This window comes from Nematostella vectensis, chromosome 8 (assembly GCF_932526225.1).
Source record: "Nematostella vectensis chromosome 8, jaNemVect1.1, whole genome shotgun sequence".
NCBI classification, from domain to species: Eukaryota; Metazoa; Cnidaria; class Anthozoa; order Actiniaria; family Edwardsiidae; genus Nematostella; species Nematostella vectensis.
The window spans coordinates 14,273,402-14,285,338 of record NC_064041.1 but is presented as its reverse complement, the minus strand read 5'-3'; positions in this window follow the sequence as shown (position 1 = coordinate 14,285,338).

Genomic DNA, 11,937 nt, shown 5'->3' with positions numbered 1-11,937 from the left:
ATACTAGTGAGCGCAATGAGCCACGGGAAGGTTTAGCGCTGGCGCAAAGGACCAAGGGAAAGGTCAACGCTTAGTCCGGTCACGCTAGTAAGCGTCTGGGTACGAGGCAGATTTCAAACAATGTTTTTTTCAAGAGATATGAATGTTTTTGCTTTTAATCACGTTTTGTTTCTTTAAGTGACGTCATCGATGACGTTACCCAACACTTGACCATATTGTTGCATCCAACTACATGACACGTACCGAGTTTGTTTGCCATATGATGTTTCCTTCGTGAAAAATTATAACAATATAGTTGATGTTCGCGGGCGTAAATATGTTTTGGGCCCGACTCGAGCTCATTTCAGCCCGAGCGCAGCGTAACTGCCAGAATAAAATATATCAAAAAATACAACAGCCATACGGAAAACTACGACAATTTTAAAGTAAACAAAAGAATGTTAAAGAACTATCAAGCATATTCGGGAAAGTATTTGGAGTCGATTCTCTACAAAAACGAGCAAAAATTGTCATTGAGAAATCAAACAGCGCTCGTTCGAATTGAAAAATACAGCCCTCATTTGAAATGGCGTCATTCAGGTGCACGCGCGGACAAACAACAAATTTGCAAAATTATTCATCGCTTCAAAACCCTTCAAAACCTATCTTATTCTCCGTTATTTTTCGTTTTGTTTTAAGAAAAGGCTAATAAATAGACTGTGGTTACTTCAATGGTGTGTTTTCGGCCAATTTTGATCTCTAATCTAGCTTTCTGGCTTTTCTCTACGGGGCGCTGCACTCAGTGAAGTCTCTAATGACGAATGACAGCTTGCCTACCAAGTCCCTTTCATACCGCGCTTTCGTGTAAAGCAAAAGTTATCAATTTTGAAATGTCTTCTGCACGGGAATGACGCCACGAGCGCGTGCTGATGTGAAGTTTTTTGTCATTGCTTTTTCTTTCGCGTTTCAGGAGAAATTCTGCAAAAATATATTGATGATAATTCTATAAAAGAAATCAAACATTCTTTCTGTGCCTTAATAGCGAGGAGTTTGTTTGGGGAGTTATTGAGCAGACAAAAAGTGAGTTTTGACTGCACTAAAATGTTCACAGGGCAGATATCTGTTTACACGGTTACCAGAGGGGTGGCCTGCCAGTCTGCATCCGTCTCCATTTCTCTTACGAAGTCTTTCCACCTAATTGTACGTTTCATCTTGATTAATCGCAAAACAAATGATTGATTGTGCTTGACTGTCTATGCTTCAAGAAAACCTTTACGTTACCTTTTTCCTTCAACCAGCACACTTTTCCCATAAGGTTCTCACTTGCGTCAAGACGATGGGGTTCAGTTGAAGATCGCTAAGATTATCCCACATAAAGGCTACAGTCGAAGTCATCTGCGGCACGACATCGCCCTCATCAAACTGGCTAGTCCGGCCAAGCTGAGCGCGACCTTGGATACAGTGTGCTTGCCCAAACAGGGCAGTCTTGCTAAACCAGGCGGTAACTGCTATATAACAGGTAAATGGGTAATTTGTACTTGAATCATGATTGTTCCTTGATTTGGTGGGTTTGTGTCTATGATCCTTTTAAAATATTCTTGAATTTTTCTCGCAAAAGTTGTCAATATTTACATGAGCATATCTAACAGATGTTGCCATTCGTCTGAATGGTCTAAAGACTCTTTGCAAGTTTATTTGAAGTTTCTCAGTTAAGACATTGCTCAGTGGAGATCTCCCAAATATATATATATATATATATATATATATATATATATATATATATATATATATATATATATATATATATATATATATATATATATATATATATATATATATATATATATATATAAACTCAGCCAAAACCAAAACAAATTCATTGGAAAAAGGCTGAAAACTTAGAAACATTAGATAAAAAAAATTGTTGAAGCATTAATTTAAAGCTTCGACAGTTGACTAAATTATATGCTTCAACTAATAGTCCACAGCTTTAAACCATGTTTTGTGAAAGTGGTTGATTTTCTTGCTAACAAGTGATAGCGTGGTGCTGCCTGTTTTTTTTTTTACATTTATTCCAGCCTAGAAGTGTCTTTTTTTCGAAATTTGATTGATTCACAAATAAAAATAGACATATTTTTTTTAAAAATAAAGGTTGGGACAGAATAATACCCAATGACTTCAAGAAAATGGCGGACAAACTTCAGCAGTCTCGCGTCCAGGTGATTGTCCATAAAGAATGCCGCTCAAAAAATGTCGGGAAAGTCGACCAATCAACGATGATTTGCATTGGTGGCCGCGGAAGCAGCGCCTGCAATAGGGACAGCGGTGGACCGCACTGGGTGTTGCGTGGTTCCTCCCCGTGGGTGACTGATCGCTCGTGCCCAGGCCACTCCTACTCTGTCTATGCGCGCGTTAGTTCACACGTGGGTTGGATCAAGAGCGAAATCGGAGGTAGGTTATCGGGTTATGCTAATGGGCGGTACCTAGAGCAGGTTGCCCCCCTCTCCCCCCAGGTCGCCAAGAAATTATTATTTTATATCTGAGAAGCATCAGGTACAATCCTTTTTCCATATGATACGGCACCCCCCCCCCCCCCCTAACCACACCCAACACTTTGTGGGTATTCCCCGAAGTCAAGTTTCGCAAGCTTGTTAAAAGGACGCACGCCTCAAAGTCCAAAAAGCGATTTTTATCGCCGAAGAACAAAATATGAACTGTTTACTAATGATCTCTATGGCAGATGAAGTACTGACCGTATTTCTTAGACTCTGGTGTGTGGGGATTTTTCGCGCAAACATCGGACTATTAAAAATAATTAGAAAAGTGCAAATTCATTGAGTGGCCTTAGCCAATAAAGCATCACAAATCAGATCACAACTCCTATTTTGCTTTTTCGTATCTTGCAGATGGCGGGACAGATGGCGGGACAGATTCCGGTCCCTCAGGCGGCAATGCTGGTAGGTAGTGCACGTGCACGCATCAGTAAGTCGTACTTAGAAAACAGCACCTGACCCTTGTCCGTCTGGCATGCAGTCCGTGTCGGAATGTAGGACTGTTATTTCGTCACTTGGTTCGTCATGACAAAATAGAGTGAAAACAACATAAGTGTTGATGACCAATAAACACTGACTAACTATCCTGACTGTTGCTTTTTAAATCTTGGAAGATTAGTTTAAAGCCCAATGATTTCATCTTGACGCGCTACATATTCGCGAATTAGGCATTTTGTACAATTGCTTCTCCTTCATCTGTTTTGTCTTTTTTTTGCAGACTGCAGAGACACCTGGTGTGCTGGTGTGTTCGTTACGCCAAATTCTGTGGAACGACTGCAAGTATCAAAAACGTTGCAAGAAGACCTGCAATAAGTGCTGAAGTGAGTGCTTCTAGCTTTAAAATCAAACCTACGACGGCGCTTAAAAAGTGTGCTCTCAGAACTTGTTTTCGTGCACAACAGCTCGGTGTAATGATTTTATTTGATATTTTATTTTATTTTTTTTTTATTTTTTTCTAGATACAGATCGTATATAATATAAAAATAATAATATAATATAAAATGAAAATTTTGGGAGTGACACTCGCGGGGCAGGAAGCCCACGCCAGCTGTTTGAATAACCTCAGTAGTAGCCTGCGAAAGAAGACTGCTTTCGAAAAGATAATAGTAACCACTAATCTTCAAACTTCGCAACATCAAAAGCAAAACGCCGTTTTTTTCAAAAGCTGGCTTAATAAAATGTAAAAATTCTTTAGCAATGACCGCCGCAGTTGAAAAAAAAATAAATAAACACCGCACCATTAAATCACGGTAGCAAGTAAACTTTGTCATTTTTCTTTCAAAACTTGAGTTGGATTTTCTGAGAAAGTATCTCAAGCTCCCTTGGTCTAATCGAAAAAATACGGTATTTAAAAAAAAAAAACAAATAAATAAAACAGGTGACTGTTCAATAATTATACGAAAAAGGCGTCCTTAAAATAAGATTCTAATAATGAAAAATTACGTAGCCCTCCCCCCCCTTCCTCTAAAATCGTGTCACTTGTTTCCTTATGCATTCTTCTTTGGCATGAGGACAAACATCAACACCTCATAGCTTAGTTCGACTAAACCGCCAAATGTCCTCCGGGAATCAGTTGGTGAAAAATTATATCTTGCCGTATATGCAGTTAACCCTATTCATAATTGGAGGGTGGGGGGGGGGCTCTTTAACCCTATTCAGACTGGGGGGGGGCTCTTTAAGCCCCCCCCCCCTCCGGGAAAATTGCTATAACTTGTGATAGCAGCTAAGAGGCTAAAACTTGTTGTCTTTTCCTAAAAACTATCTGCGGACGTTTTGATGCCATTGACATGCCTAGGAAACGCTCCATGTTACCTTGGCAACCGTTTTTTGACACGTTTCCCAAAAACTAAAAAGTAGTGGATTTTTCATGTTTTGGTTCTGTTTCTCAGATTATAATGCCTCTTTTGACTTTATAAGTTTGTTTAGGTGACAAGCTTCACAACAGCGCTAGAATTTTTTTACCTCGGATATTTGGGGGGAGGGGTGGGTAAATTTTGCTCTCTGAAAGCTTGTTTGTCACTAGATTTACTAGATGACACTTTAAAAGCTAATATTATGCGTTTATCATTACTATGAGCAGTAATTCATTCATGCAAATACTTTTTTCTGTAATAATTCCAGATTTTTGTTATTTTGAAAAAAGTCATAAGAATTCAAGATGGCGGAAATTATTACAAAAAAATGATTCCAAACGTTGTTATGGCCTTTTTGCATTGTAAAGCCGATAAAAGATTGATTTTGACATATCTGAATGATGCAAAATGATTTCAACCGGATATCTGATAATTTAGGCAATATTTAAAAGAATAGCGATACATATACGTATTAATGACGTCATTGTGACATAACAAGTCTTAACCTTTTGTTGTCTTGCTGTGGCCGCTAGATTATGGATGTTTACGGGAGTCCGCGAGAGAAACAACGAGATTATTTTGCCTATAAGGGTTGAGATATATAGAGCGATTTATAGAACAGAAGGGTCGTTAGTGAGACTACAAAGAGGGTTTCAATAAATCAGTGCCCCCCCTTTCTGGTTTAACACCCCCTCCTGATAATTATTGCACAGTCCCTAACCGACTCAGAGCATAAAAGCTGAACTTTCATTTCAGAACACATTTACTGCGACAAAACGTGTTAGTCCCCGTTCTTGGCTCTGTTTCACGAAGAAAAAAATACTGCACCTACACAGGCAGTCAGTAGAACGAAAAGAGACATCACCAGCATTAATTCCTTCCTTATGCGTCGCACGGTCCAGGAGTTCAGAAAAATAGTTAATACATCTTTAGAACTCACGTTTATTTGCGAAAATGGAATATCAGGGACTTCAACTTCCAGAAAAGCACATAGCGGCCCCAACCCCTCCCTAAGATTAAACACAAGCAGCTGATTGGCTGGTATAGAAGCGATGACGTCATCGCTGTGTTTTTGGTAATCTACTTCATTAAAAATGTGAAACCCAACTCTTTGCCCGAGGTGACTCCATTTTCTCCCAGTTGGGATTACTGGACTGTCGAGAACAGAATCAATTACTTCCTTGGTCTTTAGCGCGCTTTTTTGCCAAGTTTCTTCATTCTCTCGGACAGACAATATCACCTTGGAGTCAGGAAAGGCTTCGAAGATCTCTTTGTAGAAGAAACACGCAGGGGAAGCAGTTGTAGCATCAACATCTTTGTACATCTTCTTGAAGTCTGGAATATTGCCTTCAAAAGCAGCATTGTACTCATCACAAATCTTCCAAATCGTGTACAATGCAGCCAAGATGCCTCAGCGCGGCTGCGAGAGATTTGGTGCCGGTCTTGGGTAGTCCTGCGCCTATTACCTTCATAACTACCTTTGCGATGTCTCGTGATCGATGGAAATAAAATAAGCATAGAGCGCATTGAGGATTTAAAGTTCCCAGAATGACTTGCGCGCTCACACCTCATTATAAATTCATGTCACGTTGTCGTTGAAGTGCAAGTTCCCGCGAAATTATTGGTCTTTTCTCGAGCGTCTTTCTTCCTTTCGGGTGATAGAAGGTGGGTTTTATTTATTGGACCTGTTTTAATGACATTTATTCATGCTTATAAAAGTTTAAAATCGAAGAGAACTGAAAGAGATTCATTGATGCGGAAGATTTTAGTTACGTGCATTGTCACGCCAGTCGGCCATTGTTTGGTAATCACTCTCCTTGACCTCACACAAGAAAGGATTTTATTCGTCCTTGACTGGTTACATTAGGTAATTTATTCCACATAATATTAAAGTGAATGCCACACAACACATAGGGACCCATTGTACTCTAAGGCCTAGATTAAACGGCGTGCCAGGGTCGCATTATCGAGCCGCTCTAGAAAAGTTCGACAGTTAATGCGACGTTAGCACGCCGTTTATTGCGCACAAAATTGAATTAATGAGAAGGTCGCAACAATTTTCTGAAGCGGGTGGACTAGTCGGATAATGCGACTTTGGTAGGGCGAGGGATTAAACGGTGCTCCAAGGTCGCACCAGTCATACCGATTACATTATGCAGATTAGTTTATAATCAATGCAAATCGACAAAAATAAAAAAGGAGCTACCCGTTCAGAGTATTATTGGCTCCCCCCGTTCTTCGCGCATGCACCCAATTGGCAATAACTCCCCTGAGACCCTGTATGTAGCCTGAAAGCACGTATGTAGCCCCTTGCCTCGCCCTTTTCAGGAAATAGTGAAAATGGTGGCGTTTCGGAAATCATTACCTGAGGACTCGATGGGTCGGGTACAGATGTGCAGCTTTTGTTTCGGGGACACGAAATGAGAGTGCATTTCATGCGAAATGCTGTTTTGTAATTAAAGAAAAAACAGAAGACGCAGCAGGAGTCGTCGCCTTTTTTATCCAATATATTGCAGCATGTAATAAATTCATTCTCCTCTTCCTTGACCATATTCCTCTGACCAAGAAGGCTTTTCTTGTCATTTCTAGTCTTCGTGTTCTGTCCTCCATTTTAGCGTCATTAGACAAAGCAGCATGTATTTTGTGTCTAATGACTATATTGTTACACTCCGTACCCATGGGAGTTAACAAACAAAAAGTTCGACGTTCATTGTAGAGCCACTCTATGCTCGAGCCTCTACCAAACCAGAATAGTGCGACTCTGACACGCCGTTTAATCTATGCCTAATGTACTCAGGATATTTTTAGCTTGGGGTTTTCAAATTGGACATTTCTTTCGGCGCGAAGTGTACGCCATTTTAGCCAAATTCGCAACCAAAAATGTCTGTTTTTGCCACTAAATCTTGTGATAATGGAGCACAAATCAATGTGTCTTGGCTATATCACTTTCTAGACATATTATGTATACTGATGTCGCATATGGACGAAGAAAACGAGGCTGTTAAGCGGTCTCACGTCGAATCAGGAACGACACCAAACAAGCCAAGGCCCAAGCTAAGGTCCTTGAAACCTACCAGTCCTGTTACTGAAACATCGAGAACAAGTCTCAAGTTCACCTCTGTAAGTTAGTTGTTGCTCTGAGATATGAAAATTCTTTATAAAGGATTTGATGTGACTAATAACTCATACACGTAGTAATGACAACCAACATTTATTATGAATTTTACACTCGATAGCCATGTCAGTTTAGGTTAAATGAAGTGTAACTTATTCGAACTTTACAGTTGATAAAGGTCATATCGAACTTCCCTTTTAATCTTATAGTAGAAATACCAGAAGAATAAAATGATGTTTTGAATGCATGCATCAGAAAAATATTTTAGAAAAATCTTAACCAAGCGAATTTTGTCTTTCTTCCAAAGGGAAGTAATTTTTCACCCAAAAGACCGAGCCACCCCTGTGGTCTTCGTGGGAAATCATCCCCTTTATTACGCCTAAAATCCCCAAAACAGTCGAAGAATATTTGGCTAATAAAGGAGGACATTGCCTTGGTCCAGTTTGTTGCCCGGCACAAGGACTTGCAGCCCACAGCTTCAGAGTGGCCATCGGTAAATACGAAATCGAAGTATTGGTTGGAAGCTGCCAACTTTATAGCAAGTCATGCTGGCACCACTTACACCTGCAAAGGTAAATAGAACAATTATTGATTTGTAAAAATATATTGTGCAGTATGAATGGGCCCAGCACCATAGGGAAAGGTGTTAGTTCCTGGGACCCTTGGTATTTCTCTCTCTTTTAGTTTTTATCTGCGTTGTTTGATGATGCTTGCATAATAATGTCTTATTTGTGGGATACTCCTACTGTTTACTTGCACAGTACTAATGTGAACAAGGAATAAGTAGCCCCCAATAAAGATACAACCTTTAAAACAGCGTACATATTTCTGCTTTTCTTTTGTAGGGGGACCAGTACGACGGAGAGTTGTTACCTATATGAAGAGTAAATTTAAAACAGTAACTGATGCTGAACAGTTTTATGGCCTTACATGCAAAACATAATATGTAGAAGAAATGACAAATGATGCCACAGCAGATACAGTGAGAGCTCCTGACCAGATGTTAAGTCAATTGGTCCATCTGACCCAACATCAGCTGTTGGAAATCATTACCACTACGTCGAAACTGCTCAATCATATTGGAGACAAATGCCTAGAAATATATAGTAACTTTGTATTTCGCCCTTTTCAACCAAACCCAGATGGTTATACCGGGCGAAAACCCGGATAATTACAAGACGGTGATAGAGAAGTTTGACCAATATTTTACTAAACGAGACCCACAGTTAATGCTCCGCGAGTTCTGGCTCCAGCTCCAACGAGAACCAAATCAGAGTTTTGACTCCTGGGTAGTCACTGTAAGAGAAAGGGCTGCAGAATGTAAATTCCCACCCAAATTCCTCGAGCAAGCTATAAGGGATAAGCTTGCCTTTTCCTGTGTAGATGATAGGCCTAAATTGAAGTTGTACGATGAAGGGACAAGGCTTTCACTCGATAAAACAATAATAATCCTCTCGATGAAAGAAGCATCTAGTCGGGAACTACAAGAATCAAAGACGGCAACAATCGAGAGAGTAGGATTGAGAGCACCTGGAAAAACAGCACCCCAGTATGCACAGCGGTCCGAGACAAAAAGTCAACGGAGACAGCCACCTGATAGATGCGGATACTGTGGCAGAGACCATCCTCGAGGCAAAATCAACTGTCCAGCAGCTAACGTGCGTTGTGATAAATGCACCAAAGTTGGGCACTTCGCTGCTGTATGTAGAAGCAAACCGAATACAAGAGGAAGTCAAGTAGAAGATGCACATGAGGATGAGGTTTTAGAGCATAACCCGACATTCGTGCGACGGGTTTTGGCAGTCCCTCAAACAGATAATACATTACCGGATCAAGATAAAAACGTCGACATCACGTCTTCCGAAAATCAAGTCAGTGAGGCCGAAGCATTAATGCCTGAGATATCTACCGATTATATTCGCGATCCTGGATGGCATGTGAAGCTGAGAGTAGAGAAATGCGAGCTAACGTGGTGCATTGATACCGGAGCCCAGGTCTCTGTGATGCCGGAAACCGTGTACAGAGAGGTGTATGGGAAACTCTCGCCGTCAGACAGAAAGCTGATAGGCGCAGGGGATACACCACTAGAAACTGTTGGACAAACAATCATGAACCTACAGCTCGGGGAAGCATGCATCGAAGAATGTGTCTACGTAGTGAGAGGTGCAACAAAACTGCTTCTAGGGATCCCAGCTATCCGCAAGCTAGGGTTAATACACGAAATCCCCAATACCTACAGCAAAATGAAGAACCATTCATCAACAAGGAAACCATAGTTCGCAAGAATCCACACCTCTTCAATGGTCTAGGTAAACTAAGCGGAGAGTACACGATCCGTCTTAAGAAAGGAGCAAAGCCATTTTGTTTGACAACCCCTCGACGAGTACCGCTCCCACTGCAAAAGAAAGTGGAGCAAGAGATAAACCGGATGGTGGAGCTCGGCGTGATAGAACCAGTAGACGAGCCCACGGACTGGTGCGCACCGATAGTAGTGGTACCAAAGCCAAATGGAACCGTGCGAATATGCGTCGACCTCACGAAGCTCAACAAAGAAGTCAAAAGAGAAGTATACCAAATGCCTAAAGTGGAAGAGACTCTCGGAAACATAGCCAAAGGATCGATCTACTTCAAACTTGACGCTAACTCAGGCTTCCACCAAGTTCCCTTAAGCGAGGAAAGCGCTAAGCTTACTACCTTTATCACTCCTTTTGGACGGTATATGTTTCGCCGTCTGCCATACGGAATCTCCTCTGCACCGGAATACTTTCAGAAGAAAATGGACCAGGAGCTGGATGGACTAGAAGGCACACTATGTCATATGGACGACATCCTGGTCGTTGAAAAAGACCAAGCGGAGCACGATAAGAGACTGGCTGCCGTCCTTCACCGCATCACGGAAATCGGCATGACACTGAACCCAGACAAGTGTAAGTTCTCAGAGAAGAAGATTGAGTACCTTGGACAGGTGATCGATAACGAGGGGATCAAGAAAAATCCCGCCAAGGTGAAAGCTATCGTCGACATGGATGTACCTAGGGACATCCCTAGCCTGAGACGATTTCTCGGGATGGTGAACCAACTAATAAAGTTCTGTCCCAATCTAGCAGAGAAGACGCAACCACTTCGCGACCTGCTTAAGAAGAATAGCGCATGGGTTTGGGGCAAGGCGCAAGATGATGCCTTCGATTACTTGAAAGAAGAAATGGCTTCAGAGAGAGTGCTTGCACTGTATAGCCCCGAGAAAGAGACTGTAGTCTCCGCGGATGCAAGCAGCTTTGGATTGGGGGCAGTACTCATGCAGAAGCAGCCATCCGGAGGAATGCGTCCTGTTGCATATGCAAGCAGATCTATGACAAAAACCGTGTGCAGATACGCACAGATAGAAAAAGAGGCATTAGCAACCACGTGGGCCCTAGAGCACTGGTCCGATTTATTGGTAGGCATGAAGTTCACTGTCGAAACAGACCACAAGCCCCTTGTACCCCTGTTTACTTCCAAGATGATCGATGAGCTGCCGGTACGCATACAGCGTTTCAAAATGAGGCTGATGAGGTACGATTTTGATACTCGGCACGCTCCAGGCAAGGAACTTTATACCGCAGATGCACTATCTAGGTGCCCACTAAACGAAAAGAGGTCTGAGACGTCGTGCCAGTCTGACCACCTGTACGCTGAAGCAGACTGTTATGTGAATTCCATACTGCTACACCTGCCAGCATCCGACAAGAGACTAGAGGAAATACGGTCAGAGCTGAAGAGAGACGACGCATTGAAAGTCGTGATGCATTACGTACAGAACGGGGGGGGGGGGGGGGGGGGCAGAAACCAAACAGAAGCTCTATGGGCCGGCGAAGAAATACTGGGGTGAATGAGGAAGCTTATCCACCCCCGAAGGCCTATTGATGAGGGGACGAAAACTTGTAATTCCGTCGAGTCTCAGGCCAGATATCTTACGGTACCTACATGATGGTCACCAAGGCATATCCAAGACAGGGGACAATGCAGCATCGTCCGTTTGGTGGCCTGGAATCTCCAAACAAATTGAAGAGATGGTTCGCAATTGTGCCACCTGCGAAAAATATCGGAAAGAACGTATAGAACCGATGAAGGGAACAGATTTCCCAGAGCGACCGTGGTCCAAACTCGGAGCAGACTTCTTCCAACATGAAGGCCGACACTACCTGCACATAATCGACTACTATTCGCGCGATATCGAAATATACTTGGTGAGCAAGAATGTAACAGCCTGTGATACAGTAAACAAGATGAAGAATGCCTTTAGTCGACATAGAATCCCAGATATCTTAGTTACCGACAACGGACCACAGTTCGCCTCTGCAGAGTTCAACAAGATTGCGGCAACATGGGGATTCGATCACATAACTTCATCACCTCGGTACGCCCAGTCAAATGGCGAATCGGAACGAGCCGTCGAGAC